Here is an 18,197-nt window from a genome sequence, read left to right as displayed (position 1 = left end):
CTCTTGTTTTTTTCCTGTGCTGGATGCCATTCAGAAATCGATCCGGAATGGGATACCCCAGAGGCAAATTTTAAAACTGATTGGACATTGGAAGGCCTGTACCCCCAGGATCCAACTGTGAGAGAGTGTTTGCATTTCCCAAAGTGGGTGCACTGGTATGTGCCGTCTGTAAGTGGATGACTATCCCTGTAGAGGGAGAAGCGGCCTTCAAGGATGAACATGATAGAAGGATTGAGGCAATTCTTAAGCAATGACTTTACAGAATGCCTCCTGTTGCGCCCTAGTGGCAAGATCTTGTCTGCTTCTCTCTCAGTAGGTTGATGAGTCAGGGAATTCCAGAGCACTTATGTAGCCTGCTGCCGCCTTTTTAGAAGATGCAGGCTGTGATTTGGTCCGGACCTCACCAGAGGAGTGACTTCGGTGATAGCAGCCAGGCATCAACTCTGGATGTGAAATTGGTCAGCTGACGCATCCTCCAAAGCCATTCTTACCAAGATGCCTTTACAGTCTCGCTTTTGTTTGGGAGCAAGTTGGAGAAACTGGCCAGTAAGCAGGGCGAGTCTGGTTCCTCGGTTGCCGGAAGATAAGAAACAGTTACAGTGCCCCTTTGGTATGAGGAGTTGTTTCCAGGACTCCAGGTGTTTTCGTCCCTGCAGAGGGACAACCTTTCAGTGGACTCTGCCTTTCGGTAGGTCTCTGTCCTTTTCTTTTTCCCCCCGACAGCCCAAGAGAGGAGTGGGCTCGGGTGGTGGACCTTCCCAATGAAGGTTTGCCGAATTGCCTTCCAGAACAGGAAATAGGGGGACATCTCTCTTTTATTCAGAGGTGGATCGAGATCACATTGGACTAGTGGGTCCTGGAGGTGATTCGAGAAGAGTAAGCACTGGAGTTTTGCAGTATTCCTCGGGACATGTTCATTGTGTCCCATTGCCACTCCCTGCAGCAGAAGCAAGCAGTGGAGTTCACGCTTCAAAGGCTCCTCAGACTGAGGGCTGTGGTTTTGGGGCCCACGTCTCAAGAAAGTATGGGGGGATATTACATTTATTTTGTTGTTCTCATGAAGGAGAGCTCCTCTCGTCCTATCCTGGATCTCAAGAGGGCCAATTGTCACTTGAAGGTGACTCATTTTTGCATGGAAACCTTACGCTCTGTGATAATGGCGGTGCAGTCCGGGGAATTTCTGACCTCCTTGGATCTATCAGAGGCTTACCTTCATATTCCCATCAGATTGGAACACCAACACTTTCAACGGCTTGTGGTGTTGGGGCACCATTATCCATTTCAGGCGTTGCCTTTTGGTCTAGCCACCACTCCCAGAACATTTTTCAAGGTTATGGTGGTAGTAGTGGCAGGCTTGCGAAAAGAGGAAATCCTGGTGCATCTATATATGCACGACTAGCTGATTCGAGCCAAGTCTCTGGAAGAGAGCCGCCTGATGACACACAAGGTGATCTTCTTATTGCAGGACCTCGGTTGGGTGATGAACCTGACCAAGAGCAATCTTCAGCCCTCCCAGTCATTGGAGTATCTGGGGTCCAATTTGACATGCGACTGGACAGAGTTTTCCTACCGGAGGTTCGGATCCAAAAATTGATGTCTCAGGTGTGTCAGTTGATAAACACCATATGCCCAATGGTATGGTCCTACCTACAGGAGTTCAGCTTGCTAGCGGCTATGCTGGAAATGATGCCATGGGCAAGGGCGCATATGCATCCTCTTCAGCGCTCTCTTCTGTCTCATTGGAACATGCAGTCTAGGGACTATGCAGTTCAGCTCCACTTGCGGATGGAAATATGCTCCCGCCTCCAGTGGTGGCTGCAGGAGAATCATCTGAGAAAGGGGGTCTCCATGTCCTCTCCAACCTGGTTGGTACTCACAACAGATGCGAGTCTTCATGGTTGGGGTGCTCACTGTCTGGAGTTAATGGCCCAGGGGTGCTGGAATGCCGAAGAGTAGCGCTGGAATATCAATCACCTGGAGGCCCATATGGTATGGCTAGCATGCTTACAGTTCAACCACAGTCTGCAGGATCAGTGATGTCTAACAACACGATGACAGTGACCTATATCAATTGCCAGGAAGGAACAAAGAGCCAGCAAGTGTCACAGGAAATAGGCCAGCTTATGGAATGGGTGGAAGGTCCTCTTACAAGCTTTTACCTAATGTCCTCGCAATCTCATATCAGCAATACATTTTTCCCCCATCCTTCCTCTCACCTTCCTCCTAGCTATTATAACTACAATCATTCGCTCAGATTTGTTACATATATATGTTATTATGCACTGCCACCGACCTAACTAGCGTGCACTATATAATGCATACACTTGTTTCTTAATACCCTTCATCCTAGCTGTTATAACTGCATTCTTTTTCTCATATTTTGTAACATTTATTATTATACACTGTACTATGCGTTTTGCTCTGCTGCTTAAACATGGACTTAACTAGCGTGTACTATCTAACACCTTCAACTGTTCCTTAGATGTAATTAGCCCTGTTTTATTGCATTGTTAATAATCTATTAAGTTAAATTGTTTAGTTGTAAAGCACTGTTGCTAATCATTATTTTAACTGTAAAGTGATGTTACTAATGCCTAACATTGTATAGCACTGTTGCTAGTTATTAATTGTAAACCGATGTGATGTTACTAAACGAATGTCTGTTTATAAAAGCTGCAAATAAATCTGCAGATGATCTCGGCCTCTCACATTGTAGGAAGAGACAAAGTAAGAGCAGACATTCTCAGCATGATAAGTCTGGACCCAGGAGAGTGGGTGTTGTCAGCTGAGGAGTTTCAGCTGATTGTGGATCGAAATGCAAAGGTTCTTGATTCTACAGTCGCAGGAGAGATCTATGGTCCCTGGGAATAGGTGCTCTCATACAGGCCTGGCCGGAAGACAGATTACTTTATGCCTTTCTTCTGTGGCCCTTGCTGGGCAGGATAATTTGCAAGATTGAAGGCCACAGGGGGCTAGTACTCCTGGTGGCACTGGAGTGACCCAGGCATCCATGATATGCGGATTTGCAACGACTCCTGGTGGAGGCGCCTCTTCGTCTTCTGCCACACATGGATCTGTTACAGTAGGGACAGGTTTTTCATAATGATCCAATTCGATTCTAACGGCTTGGCCCTTGAGAAGGCTTTCCTGTTAAAGCGTGGTTATTCTTCAGCGGTGATTGCCACTTTACTCAGTGCTCGAAAGTTCTCCACTTCCTTGGCTTTATGTATGGGTTTGGAGAGTTTGAGGCCTGGTGTGAGGAGTGGGGTGTTCTTCCTCGTTCAGTTAAACATGGACTTAACTAGCATGTACTATCTAACGCCTTCTCATTCTGGATTTTTTGCAGGATAGATTGAATAAAGGATTGGCCCTTAATTCCTTGAAGATGCAGGTTGCGACTCTTGCTTGTTTCCAGAGGCCTGGTGTATGGAGTTTCTTTCTCATCCTGATGTGATCCATTTTTTTGAAAGGAGTGAAGCATCTTAGGCCTCCCTTGAAGCTACAGGTTCCATTGTGGAATCTTAATTTGGTGCTGGATTTTTTGGTGGACCCTACGTTCCAACCACTGCGTAGCCTTTTCTTATGGTTGTTAACCTTGAAGACTGTGTTCCTGGTGGCTATATGTTCCGCGCGTTGAATTTCTGAGCTGCAGGCCTTGTCTTGCTGGGAGCCGTTCATTTGGGTGACTCCAGGGGCGTTACAGCTGCATACTGTCCCATCCTTCTTGCCCAAAGTAGTCTCTGACTTTCATTTGAATCGGTCCATCTCTTTGCCATCCTTGCTAAAGTTCAGGGATGTGGAGGAGTTTTTTGCCTCTTGCACTCCTTAGATGGCAAGCGACTTTTCGTGCAGTATCTGGAAGTCTCTTGAGTCTTTTGAAAGACAGATCATCTATTTGTCCTTCATTGTGGAAGGAAGCAGGGCGAACCAGCTTCACGGGCTACAATAGCTTGCTGGATTAAGGAAGTAGTTATGGCCACGTATATGAATGCTGAAAAGCCGTTGCCTACTCAGGTTAAGACTCATTCCATTAGGGCTCAGGCAGTGTCACGAGCAGAGGTTAGATTGTTGTTTCCCATCGATATCTGCTGAGCTGCAACGTGGTCCTCCTTACACACTTTTTCCAGGTTTTATCATCTGGATGTGCAGACCTGGGGGGATGTAGCCTTTGCACATGTGGTGTTGACTGGACCACGGGCAGCCTTCCACCCTGTTTGGGAGTAGCTTTTGTACATCCTACTGGCCCTGAGTCCATGTGTCTACACGCTAGGAAATAGAGAAATTACTTACCTGATAATTTCGTTTTCCTTCGTGTATACAAATGGACTCGGCTTCCCGACCCTGGCTGTCGCATGAGTGTGTAAAGTCCTCCTGTGGGGTTCTGAATCCCAGGGGATTACTGGTAAGTGTTCATCTATACCCTAGCTTGGGGTACATAGACTCTTAATGAGTTCAGTGTTTATGGTTGATTGAGTACAGTTCTGGGTACCTGTCTTTTTAATCATGTTTTTTGCTAGTCTATCCACAGTTGCTTTTGAAAAGAATACTGGCAGGCTGGGGTCACTGCACGGCTATCTATTCTGTGGTGTCAGTTTGCTCCATCTCAATCTGCTGGCAGGGGAGTATAAACCCACTGGTCTGAGTCCATCTGTCTACACTAAGGAAAATGAAATTATCAGGTAAGTAATTTCACCATTTGGATCTGCAATCTGTGTCAGGACTGGATTTAAGATTCTGGTGCCTATAGGCAGTGCCATGGAGATAGGTGCCCCTTTGAAGCTGTGCTGGCACATGGCACTATAAATAGCAAGCAGAAGCTGACTTCTCTTTGGATTGGATATTTGGTGCCTTCAAATATTTGGCACCCTAGGCTGTTGCCTATGTCGCTTTTGCCTGAATCTGGGCCTGCAGGGGCAGACTGAGTGTTCATGCAATAAGGCAGTGCCTGAAGGCCCATAGCACTCTCCCCTAGCTGCGGATGGGTGGTTAGGGGCCCAGATCTCTGTCTGCCTCTGCTGCAGGCTGTAGTGTGTTGGGTTGTTTTTTTTCTTCAAATAAAATAGCCCGAGGCTGATAGTATGTAAACGTACACACGCAAGAACCCTCTTAAAGCATATTTTCTGTTTGGAAGTGTTATATAGCTTTGAATTATATTAGTCAATAAACTACTATAAATCAAGGTGACAGGAAATAGTCACTGCTATTAGTAGCATGGGATCTATTTAATGTTTGGGTACTTGTAACCTGGATTGGCCACTATTGGAACTAGGATTCTGGGCTTGATTGACCCTCAGTCTGACCCAGTATGGTAACTGCTTATAAGAACATAAGAAAGTGCCATACTGGGTCAGACCAAGGGTCCATCAAGCCCAGCATCCTGTTTCCAACAGTGGCCAATCCAGGCCATAAGAACCTGGCAAGTACCCAAAAACTAAGTCTATCCCATGTTACCATTGCTAGTAATAGCAGTGGCTATTTTCTAAGTCAACTTAATTAATAGCAGGTAATGGACTTCTCCTCCAAGAACTTATCCAATCCTTTTTTAAACACAGCTATACTAACTGCACTAACCACATCCTCTGGCAACAAATGCCAGAGTTTAATTGTGCGTTGAGTAAAAAAGAACTTTCTCCGATTTAGTTTTAAATGTGCCCCATGCTAACTTCATGGAGTGCCCCCTAGTCTTTCTATTATCCGAAAGAGTAAATAACCGATTCACATCTACCCGTTCTAGACCTCTCATAATTTTAAACATCTCTATCACATCTCCCCTCAGCCATCTCTTCTCCAAGCTGAAAAGTCCTAACCTCTTTAGTCTTTCCTCATAGGGGAGCTGTTTCATTCCCCTTATCATTTTGGTAGCCCTTCTCTGTACCTTCTCCATCGCAATTATATCTCTTTTTTGAGATGCGGTGACCAGAATTGTACACAGTATTCAAGGTGCGGTCTCACCATGGAGCGATACAGAGGCATTATGACATTTTCCGTTTTATTCACCATTCCCTTTCTAATAATTCCCAACATTCTGTTTGCTTTTTTGACTGCCACAGCACACTGAACGATTTCAATGTGTTATCCACTATGACGCCTAGATCTCTTTCTTGGGTTGTAGCACCTAATATGTTCTTATTTGCTGTTTGATAGTTTTAAAATCATACTAATTGGCTGTTTGTGAGTTTGATAGAGCTGTTTCCTTGTTTGTTTTTCCCCTCACCCACTCCTGTCGTAAATCTACACTTATAGTCTATTGGCCAATAAGAGGGACAGGGAGAATATTTTCATAATAGGAACCACCTGGTGCTTTGGATAACTAAGAGCAAAATAAATGCTCCCCTCATAAATGACCTATTTCTTTTTTTTTTTTTTTTTTTAAGTCTTTGACTACAGTGTAAACAAAAGTAAATTGAAGGATTTTTTTTTTTATGTATAATAAAAGGATGTAGATAGCAGTGAGATGAGGTCTACCCAGTCATTTGCAAGGAGTGCCATATACATGATTATCTGTCTGTTGGGGAGAGGTCAGTCATATGTTTGCACCCAATACAAGGAACTCATACTCTCTGAGAACAAACTTGAGGCTAGAGTGGCAGACCTGCAGGAGCTGAGACAGAGAGAGGTATACAGCTCTCTCAGCCCCTGTGCTGCTTTCTAGTAACAAGAAGTAATTCTGTAGCTAGGACCTTATCCTCCAGTTCAGGTGATGAGTTATGCTGAGAATGCCTCCAGTGTTGTGTGCCCAGGAAAGAAGTGACAGGACTGCTGCTGTTGGCGATTCAGAAATGTTGATAGCTAGGCAGTTGATTGTTGTCAAGATCGCTTAGTAACGTTCCTGCCTGAGGTGATTAGAGGATGCTGGGGGAGAGTCCTCTATCATGGTACACTTCTTAAATTTTTTTTATATTCCATTTTTTGCACTTTTTTTCAGCACTTCAAAGCAGATTACTTTCAGATACCGTAGGTATTTCCCTATCCCCAGAGGGCTTATAATCTGTTTGTACCTGAGGCAATGGAGGGTAAAGAGACAGTGGTACTTGAACCCTGGTCTGGTTCGTAGCCTGCTACTCTAACCACGTAAGAAGGGAGATTCTGAAAGACAAATTTAGGCTTTTAGGTAGGAATTGAAATCCACAGCCTCCTAGGCAACATTCTCAAAAATGTTCCCAGTTTTTCATATGCAGAAAGGCTTAGCTCCTTAGTCTGTGTGAGGCAGACAATGGTGCAGAAAGATGAACTTTAGATTTGTTAGGAACTGGTGAAAATTTTGCAGAAAGGGGAGCCTATTCTGACAAGATGGGCTTCACCTTAGCCAAGGTGGAATCCAGCTGCTGCCACTAATAATTTATAAAGGAAAATGAGCAGCTTTTAAATTAGATTATTTAGGAAAGCCAACCATCAGGAGTGCATGTTCAAATCAAAGCATCTTCTAAGAGTACTTTTAAAACAGTAGTCAGAATTTCCCAAAGAGAGGAGGCAGAGAAAGCTGAGTTTGCTCAGGTGGCTTTAAATAAAGAGCAAATGAATATGAATGCTTCAAAATTACTGGACTCAACTGCTAACAAAAACTGATTCTGATTAGGGATGAAAATCCGTAATTTACTTGTTTGAATACAAATGCCATAAGTCTAAAAAAAATACCAACATGGGAAAGCTAGAATGTATGGCACTAAAGGAAGGTAAACAACATAAATACTGTGCTGGGTGAGACCAAGGACCATAGAGTCCAGCATTCTGTCTCTGACAGTGGCCAGTCTGGTTCACAAGTATCTGGCAGATCCCATAAAGTAGATCTGTTTTCTAATACTCATTCCCAGAGATCACATAGAAATGACGGCAGAAGAAGACCAAACGGCCCATCAAGTCTGCCCAGCAAGCTACGCACTTTATCCATTTTTTTTCCCCCTTTTTCTCTCTCCCACCTGTTACTATTGGCTTCCAGTACCCTCGAGCCCTAATTCCCCTCCACCCAATTTAGAGAGCAGCTCCGTATCTGCATCCAAGTGACATCCAGCTCAATTAGGGGTAGCAACTGCTGTAACAAGCAGGCCACCCCCTTGCCCCATACTCTTACCCACCCCTGTTTTTATTTTTTGTTTTGTTTTATTTATTTTTTTTGGAAATAGCAGCCCTCCATCCTTCCGCTCCGTGAAAGTGGAACACCAACTACTGGCCACTGGCATCCCGCTCCGTGAATGCCTCTGTGGCTACTGCCGCTCCGTGCAGTGTTTGAATGCCTCCACTTTATTCACGCCCTCTAGACTTGATGGATCCACAGTGTTTATCCCACGCCCCTTTGAAGTCGTTCACAGTTTTAGACTTCACCACTTCCTCCGGAAGGGCATTCCAGGCATCCACCACCCTTTCCGTGAAGAAATACTTCCTGACATTGGTTCTTAGTCTTCCTCCCTGGAGCCTCAGCTCGTGACCTCTGGTTCTGCTGATTTTTTTCTGACGGAAAAGGTTTGTCGTTGTCTTTGGATCATTAAAGTTTTTCAAGTATCTGAAAGTCTGAATCATATCACCCCTGCTCCTCCTTTCCTCCAGGGAGTACATATTTAGATTCTTCAATCTCTCCTATCACAATCACAATAGCTTTCTTTAGTTTACTTGGCTAATAATGTTTATGGACTTTCTCCAAGAACTTGTCCAAACTTCTTTTAAACCCCACTATGTTATTTGCCATGACCATGTCCTCTGGCAAGTGAAAAGGTACTTTCTACGATTTGTTTTAAATCTGTTTTAATTTCACGGAGTGTGCCTTTTTTATTATTATTGAATGAGTTACTAACCATCATTCATTCACCTGTCCCATCCCACTCATGATTTTATAAACTTTTGATGTCCTTTCAGCTGTTTTTCCCAAGCTGAAGTGCGCTAACCTGTGTAGCCTCTCATTAAGAAGCCATTCCATCCCCGTTATCATTTAAGTTGCTGCCTTCTGCACAGTTTCTGGTTCCACCATCTTTTTGAAATGGGGTGACCAGAACTGCACACAATTCTCGAGATGTGGTTGCATCTTGGATTTATATAGAGGCAATATTTTTATTTTATTTTGTTTTTTTTTTTTAATCATACCTTACATTCTGTTTTAGGTTTTTTTAATTTGACTGCTACTGCACATTGGGTTGAGGATTTCAATCTGTTGTCCACAATGCCCTTTTTCTGGGTGGTGACTTACAATGCAGGACCCAGAATTGTATACTTTTACCTCTGCACATCACTTTTGCACTTTTCTACATTAAATTCCATCTGCAATTCATATTACCAGTCTCCTAATCTCAGTGTCTAGCAGTTCTTCACAATTTGCTGCAATGTTAACACAAAATTATTCAAAGCTGTTATTTGCGAATTTGATTCTCACTCATCGTTCCTTTCCCAAATCATTTATGAATGTTAAACAGCATTGGTCCTAGTACTGATTGCCTCTGGTGCTCCATTAATGACTTTTCTCCATTTGTAAAGCTGACCATTCCATCTTGTTTTACTACACTAATCCAGGCCTTAACAATTGGGTTCTTTCCCTGTACCAGCAGGTGGAGGAAGACAACACTGTTTTCCCTCTGAGACATTGTAGCCACTAATTAGGGATGGTGCCAAGTAGCAGGAATCCAGTATTTTCTGCCTCCAGATGGTGGGCTGGCTAGTACAATAGCTCAGCATTATATCTGGATCAGACCATAGGCCAGGTTACAGTTGCGACCAGTAGTGCGAGCCCAAGTAGCTGCTCCTGGTCCCAGAGGTTTAGCTTGCCGGGGGGAGGGAATAGCCAAACTACGGAGAGGAAGTTTGCCATTTGCCTCTGCTTCTCCCCTCCTCTTCGTACCTGTCCTTAGGCTCCTGCTCCTTTGCTGTCCCTTGTTATTGCTAAAGCTACACACAAAAAAATAAATCAGAGGAAACTAGTGATTTCTGAAAGGCATGGAGGAGACAGCATGTGTTTGGGTGCAGTGATTCAGGGGAGGGGAGAATTGCACGGGCCATTTGTAAAAGTACCGGTGTGTGAGCACTGGGCCAGAGAGATTGCCACAACAAGAGGGATAGAGAGGGCCACAAGGCGCATGCATCAATACAAGACCTAGAGGGTGCTTCAGGCTGTGGCAAGGGCTCCATGTGCTTGGTGTGCGTTCGGATACAACACCTGGAGATAATTTGGGGGCAGGTTTTTCTTCCTTTGCATGGCTTCTTAGCACGGCTGAGTCTCAAGGACCCAGATATGTGGTCAGCTGCAGGTGAGTCAGAGCAGCCATTTTAAACCAGTTTCTCATGCAGGTAGGCCCTAGGGATATGGAGATGGCCAGGGCTTGTGAGGTGGGGGGGGGGGGTGTCTGATGTATCTCCTACCCTGGTGTCTGCACTCATGCCATTGAAAGCCACGATGGTGTTGCGCTCGGGTGCCCTTGGGGATTTCTACCTGGATTTCTTTCGATTTTTGCATTGGGCTTTTTGTGCTTTCTCATGGCCTGGGGAGACTTCACTTAGAGCTGGGGGAAGGGGACTGAGGTTTTGCTGACAGTCTTCTGCTCTCAGGTATTGCAAAAATGTACATGATGGGCAATTGTGGCACTGGGTCCTTCCTGAGCAGAACCTGAAGATGCAGAGGTTCATGGAAATGTCAATAGTGTGACATCTCTGGAGGAGGGAGAGGTGCCCCCAGCTCCAGAGGATGACTCTCTGATGTGGTTCTTTCACAGAGGAGAGAGGATTCTTAATAGAGCTAGTGTGATCTTGCCTCCACTTGGATGAGCTGAAAGTCCAAGAGCATGTGGTGTGGGATCTTATCATTAAAGGAAAATAGAAGTCCACCACTGCCTTTTCCCTCCAACCAGAGGTGGAGGAAATGATTAGGACAGAGTGAGAGTCCCCTGAGTCAGCATTGGGGGGGGGGGGGAAAAACACTCCTTCAGAGGCTGTATCCTCTTGCCCCAAATATGCTACAGAAGTTCTTTCAAAGTCCGATAGGGGATGCACTTGTCACAGCAGTCATATAGCATTCCACTATTCCTATGGAGGGGGTTCATCTTTGAAGAATCTCATGATTAAAAGATGGAGCCGCCTTTGAAAGCTCTGTCTCTTCAATGATGGCCACCTCACCCTAGTTGCCACCCAATGTCAACAACTCCTTCCCCCAGCAAGGTCGATGGGGCCATTGCGCTGTGATGGCTCCTAGGTCCTGCATGTATGCCACTGTCCCTCCTTAATAGGCCCCACAGCAGGAAAACCATCTCTGTGCAGAAGGATGATGTCACTGCAGGCTGAGAATTTAAAGTCCAGCTGCAGTCCTGTCATTTTGTACGGCAAAACGATTCGAGTGCAGGAGGTTGTTCCCGGACCCCCACTGGACTTTTGGCAAGTCTTGTGGGGGTCAGGAGGCCCCCCCAAGCTGGCCAAAAGTCCCTGGGGGTCCAGCGGGGGTCCGGGAGCGATCTCCTACGCTCCTGACGTCGGGGGACAAAAAACAAAATGGCACCGGCGCTACCTTTGCCCTGTCATATGACAGGGCAAAGGTAGCGCCGGCGCCATTTCTACAATGCACCGGAGGCCTGAGAATAAAAGATCACACCGGGACGCCCCCACTGGACCCCAGGTAATTTAAGGCATTTTTGGGGGGGGGGGGTTCGGGAGGGTGGGGGATTTATTTTAAAGGGTCGGGGTGGGTTTTAGGGTTGTTTTAGTGTGCCGTTTTCCCGCCCTCCCCCTTCCCCCCGATTTACGATTTTTGACGATAAATCGGGGGAATTCCTATTAAATATCGCCTCTAACGATTTTTGACGATTTAAAATATATCGGACGATATTTTAAATCGTCAAAAAACGATTCACATCCCTATTGCCGAACTAGACACCATGGCAGGCAGACAGGCTGACGCGATTAAGCAAAATACCACCACTTGCAGAGAGTTACAGACAGACACCCACCTAATAAAAGCCAAAATAGCTGACCTGGAAAATAGAGCTTGATGCAGCAACTTTGGCTTTCAGGTCTTTATGGAAACTGCTGCTGACGATAACTGCGCCGAAGTGTTCAGATGATTCTGTGCCCACTTTCATCTGTCTCAGGAGGCAGGGGATTACTCAGGGCCAGAAATTAAATTTGATAGAGCTCACGAGGCTCTTCACCCCCCAATGCCAAATAAAGGGCGTGACATGGTAGCCTGATTCAGTGACTATTCTATAAAAGAACAGGTTCTTTAGGCTGCGAAAGCTCACAACACGTGGAGATGGGAAGATCAAGATATCTCTGTATATGCTGACATGTCCCAAGTTACACTCCAGAGCCGGTACCACCTCCGAGAAGTCACATCTTTTCTCAGAAAAGACAATGCTAAATATCTGTGGATCCATCCTTTTGGACTTTCCTTTTCCATTGAAGGAATTGTTATGGTTGAGCAGTGTTTGGATGGATCCTTGGGTACTGTGGCCGATGATCACGCCCATGGGGAGGAGCCCCGTGAGGAGCCACAATACTAGGCTAGACTCAGAATGCACAAACACAGTTAGTTCTTTATTATACAGCTTGAAGAGTGCCACCAGAGGTGGCAGTAGTGAGGCAGTCTAAGGGACCTCGGCAGAGGGAGACCTTCTTACCCCATTGGTCTCTGCAGCAGGTTTCCCAGCAAGGTAGTACTGTGGATGAGATAGACAGAGTTAGAGTTCTCACTGGATGTTTGCTATAAGTATGCGATTCCACCAGGTTGTAGAAGAAGGTGCAGGGAGAGCAGGCCCTCGAGAAGCGAGTACCTGTTCCCTGCAAGGCACCTGAAATAAAGCAGAGGGCCCCCTGAGGAGTGGGTAATCAGGTTAGCAGTTACCCCGTAGGGAAAGGAGAGAGCTTCCAGCGGCAGCACGGAAGCGGCAGAGTAGCGTAGACAGGAACAGATTTGAGTCTTTGCTAACTCAACGAGCTAGCAAATTAGAATAGGTTATATATCCAGATGGCGTGATGTCAGCAAGGGGCAATGCCCCCGAGGTTCGCGCCAAAGTTGGAATTAAGATGTGGGTGGCACACGCGCACACCCTAGTAGGTACCTGGGAGGAGCATGGCGGGAGGCAGCACCATAGCCGTTCTGGGGACACCAGAGAGGTTGGCTTGTAGACGCGGTGGTAGCCATCTTTCCTAGGTAAGTGGGAGGAGCCGGAAAAAAGAACAGTCGTCTGAGAAGGCACTCTGGAGGATCCCAAGCTAGACAGATCAACACCTGAAGTCAGGCTCAGAGACAACAGTGAACAGTTTAATATTACCTGGACCCCAGATAATGGTCTAGACTTCTGGACCATAACTGGTCAACAGCATCACCTACTTTGTCTTATAGGAGGTTATCTTTAAATTTCTGAATATGATTTATTTTTATTTTATTATTTCTATCATTGCTAATCACTGCCTGGTATTTGCATATGTCCATTTTGGCAGCAGGGGATCTAGTCCCCATTCATGACAACAATACCCTCTACGGTAGGAGAGTGTATAGCCTGCAGGGAGATTTGGCAGGCAGAAGTTCTTGTTCTGGGGATGCTCCTCATCTCCATGGGTTACCTGCTGATTTTTGTATTTCACACAGTTGTATTCACTGACATATCCTACACTATAGTAAGTGTCCTCTATTGCCTCTTTATCTGCCCTTCCCGCTCGGCACCTGTCCTAGATGGGTACACGAGCAAGCGGTGGAAGGGACTGTTACGCAAAGGTCACTGGGACCAGACCAGTTTTTCTTGCTCTGTGCTGCGGGGACGGTTTCTGGTATTCTTCCTGTAACCTATATCAATGGCTAAAGTGGGTATTTTGTCCCTGAATGTTAAGGGGTTGAATTCACCTCAGAAGCAGAGCCGCCTTTTCAGGGAGTTGGCTTTAACATCACCTGAGATAGTACTAATTCAGGAGACCTGTTGCACTCAGGGGTGGATCCTTGTGCTGGGGCAAGGATGGAATGGCTCCTGAAAGGGAACAGGAGGTAACTGGCCCCAGGGGGCGGAGCACTGAAGGAGACAGAGGCTAGGTAGAGCTTCACAACTGGAAGCCCAAGGTCCCCCCCCCCCCCCCCCCCCCCCGGGAGGAGCCCATAGGGACCAGGGCCGCTTGTACTTAGGTGGGCCTCGCAGGGTCTCCTGGGCGAATGGAAGTCCGGCGTGCCCAGAGACACAGAAGGAGTGCGGTCAGGTTTGAGCTGGAGCAGGGAGAACCAGAACAGAGTTGGTGATGACAAGGCGAGGAACAGAGCCAGAATCTGGAGGGCGAGGTCAGACAGGCAAAAGGTCAATGTCCAAAGGTCAGTCTGAGGAGTGGTCACCAAAGCAAGGATCAGATACCGGAGGTCGGATGTAGTCAGGGGCAAGCAGAAGTCGAGAGGCAGGCGGCAAACAGATGAACAGGTCAGGAACAGGCTGAGGTCCTTGAGGCAGGCAGCAGACAGATGAACAGGTCAGGAACAGGCTGAGGTCTTTGAGGCAGGCGGCAGACAGACGGACGAGTCAGGAACTAGCTGGGATCGTAGACAGGCAGGCAGGTCAGGAACAAGCCGAGGTCAGTACTAGTAAGACAGTTTGAGGGTACTACCTGGGAAGGCAGATAGACGAACACAGGAACAGGCAGGATTCAGGAACAAGGATGCAGGAACAGATCTGGAACAGAAGGATCCTGGAATGAGACTAGGAACAAACGCGGAGACAATCTAGCATACAAGCCGACCCGATTGCCAAGGCAAGGAAGTGAAGTCAGGAACTTCCTTATATTGTAGATCAATCAGGGCATGCCGCAGAACCCAGGCCCGCCCTCGGCTCTACAAGTGTCAGGGCGCGCACATGGAGGGAGACGTCAAACCTCGGCATGAGGCCTGTCGCGCAGTGGAAGGCCCAGCAACCGCCGCTGCGGGATGCCAGGGCCTAGCTGGGCTAGCAACTACTGCGAGGGAGGTCAACCTGGGACTGCCGAGGAACTATGCAGGAGTAACAATGCGAGGCGCGTAACAAGAACCATCTATCCAAGAGATACGAACATTTAATGAGATCTTCCAAATACAACAGACAATATTTTACGCCCAATAATAAGCTTGCCAAATACACTGTTCTTACACACTCTCATCTCTGAATGTACGTTATGCCTTGCTGATCCTAAGGGTCACTATCTCTTACTTTGTGTCAAAATTAATGGGAATATGTACACTATAGTAAATATCTATGCACCTAACAGAGACCAGGCACCATTTTTTCAGGAACTACACCACATAGTATTGCAACATGGTGGGGGCCAGTTAATAATGGGGGGAGATTTTAACATCGCATTATCTCACGAATTGGATACCTCTAAAGGGACTCACCCAGACTGCTAATGTTCACAGAAATACTCTTAAACATCTTATGGCTGACTTACAACTGGTAAGCCCCTGGACACTGTAGTATCCTCATTCCTGCTCTTATAGCTTCTACTCCCAACCTTATAACTCTTACTCCCAAATTGATTACCTTCTAGTAGCCAAGTCCCTCTTTCACCACGTACTACACCCTGAGGTTGGTATCGTTTCATGGTCTGACCATGCTCCGATTAGTCTAGACCTCACTTTGGGAGGGGCTGATGAGGGTCGGCGATTCTAGAGGCTTAACGATTCTCTATTATCAGACCTGTCATATACTAAGGGATTGGCAGGTGATATCACTGACTTTTTTCGCACTAATGTCAACTCTGTTGCCTCTCCAGTGGTGGTCTGGGACTGCTTCAAGGCATACATATTTCTCGTTCCTCTTTCCTAAAGAAACAGAAGAATAAGAGATGCTCTCAGCTACGAGAGGAAATCCGCCTGCTCTCGAAACTGTATACTCAGACATGAGCACCAGCTGTACTATCGCAACTCACTAAAGCCAGAGAGGACCTTCTTCGCCAGGAGGCTGCCCATATCGCCCATTCCTTAGCTCACACACGCCGGGCACACTTTGAAAATGGTGAGAAAGCAGGGAAACTCCTGGCAAATAAATTGAACAAACTCACCTTTCAAAATCATATCCTAAAAATTAAAAATGATAGTGGTGAGATTTTATCCACCCCTCTGGAAATTAGTCATCAATTCTTGAAATGCTATCAAACCTTGTATGCAGCTGATTCCCAGATCACCCTGGAAGATATCCAATTATATTTGGGATCTCTAGCCCTTCCCACTCTTACCTTGGAGATGAGAGAATTTCTCACTGCGGATATTACAACTGTTGAATTGCTCTTGGCCATAAAGGGACTCAAAGCGGGGAAGGCTCCGGGCCTTGTGTTGTAAATCTGCTAGGGAGTTACCAATCTGTTACGCTCTCCTTCTCCAAAGGGGAGGAGCTAGTAATCTGCTGTCGCTCACTTTGCCAGGAGGGCGGAGTTGGCAAGCTGTTCTGCTGTGTTCCTGAAAGGGGAAGGAGTAGCGATATGACATGACCAGCTCCGCCAGAGGGGAGGAGTTAGCTATCCGTAATTCTGTTAGCGAACTGCTGTTAGATACCTGTAAGGAAAGGAAGTAGCAAGCTGTCTCAATCTGCTAAGGAGTAGCAATCTGTTATGGATCAACTCTCCAAGGAAAAGGAGTTGGCAATAGGTATATAGTACTTCGCTATTAAGATAGCAATCTATCATGCCCCCCGCTATGGAGTAGCAAGCTGTGTATATATATATATATATATATAAGCTGCTAGCAAGTCTCCGAAAAAGAGGAGTAGCTGTTTATATAATACTTCCATGAGCGGAGTCAGTGGTCTGTAGTGGTTGGCTCCCACAAGGTGACAATAGTGAAGGAATGACCACCTGGAGGAAATGGTGAATCCCTGGACAGATGACAGCGCCCCCAGGAGGAGATCCTGAGAGGAACCATCGGCTAGGCTAGAATATGAGATAAACACAATAGTTCTTTATTAGACTGGAAGCTGGCCCACCAGAGGTGGCAGTAGTGAGTCGCTGTGTCCAGCAAGGCTGAAGTCCTTCTGATACTGGAATATAATCTTTGGGTCGCTGAGCTGTAGAGAGAGACTAGAAGTAGTGAGTAGTCAGGGTATACTGGATACAAGATGGTACACTCACAATAGTAGATGTCTGCAATGGTCTCTATGCCACAGAGAGTCTTCAGTACATTCAGGAACAGGAGCCATAGGCGAGCACTGGTTCCCACAAACAGTCTGTAATAAGAACTCACAATTGCTGTATATGAAATGGCTTCTAAGTAGAAGAGAGTCTGTAATAGATTCTAGGAACATGGGCCCTCGTGGAGCGAGTACCGGTTCCTATCTGTAATCTTGCCAATGTAACTCCTGATCTCTGTACCTGCGATAACATCTTGGACGGAAGGGAGTCTTCAGAGCAATAGGAATGTAGGCCCTCATGGAGCGAGTACTGATTTCTATGTAATAGAACTCACTGTGTTCACGTCCGCGATCGCTTCCAGGAAACAAGGAGTCTTCCGGCAATCTGAAATCAAGAAGAGAGAGCGGAGCCCCCATGGAGTGGGTACTCCTGGTAAGTTTGAAAAGGCTGAGCAGTGGGGACCGGTTCCCCAGCTGACTCGGATCATTGTTGCAAGTATCGTGGACTGCCGAAGCAAGTGCCATTAGAGTTCCTTGCTAACTCTAATGGCACTTAAAGTGCAGATGGATGAGACGCCCCTGAGGTTCGCGCCTTTACTGGTACAAGTCTGGAGCGCGCGCGCCCGCCCGCCCTTACATCATCGAGAACATAGCGGATCCATAGCGTCAGGCCAGCCCCGGGGGAACCGGGACTATGGAGGCGGAGAGAAGCCGTAGCTGCACTGTCCGTCAGAGCTGAAGGGAGTCGCATCCCAGGTAAAGAGGGTGGAGCGAGGGGCGAGAAGAGGCACGAACACAACACCTTGATGGTCTGACTGCCCGCTTCTATAAATCCTTTGCTCCTCAGATTGTCGTGCCAATGCAAAAACTTTTCAACCATCTACGTAACGGAGGTTCCCTACTACCAAGTTCGAACCTCGCTGGAATTACAATTATAGCCAAACTGGAACGTGATCCCACCCTTTGTGGCTCTTATCGCCCTATCTCGCTGATTAATCTCAACTTTAAAATACTGGCCAAGGTCTTAGCGACCCAACAAAATGGCTTTATCGCCTGTATTATACATCCCGACCAAGCTGGATTCATTCCTGGCAGAATGGCCAGCGATAATGTGAGGAAAATTGTAAACTTAATCTGGGGGGCCCATACTCAGCAGGTGCCCACGCT

Source organism: Rhinatrema bivittatum, chromosome 3 (genome assembly GCF_901001135.1).
Source record: "Rhinatrema bivittatum chromosome 3, aRhiBiv1.1, whole genome shotgun sequence".
In the NCBI taxonomy this organism is placed as follows: domain Eukaryota; kingdom Metazoa; phylum Chordata; class Amphibia; order Gymnophiona; family Rhinatrematidae; genus Rhinatrema; species Rhinatrema bivittatum.
Note: the sequence above shows the minus strand (reverse complement) of the source record.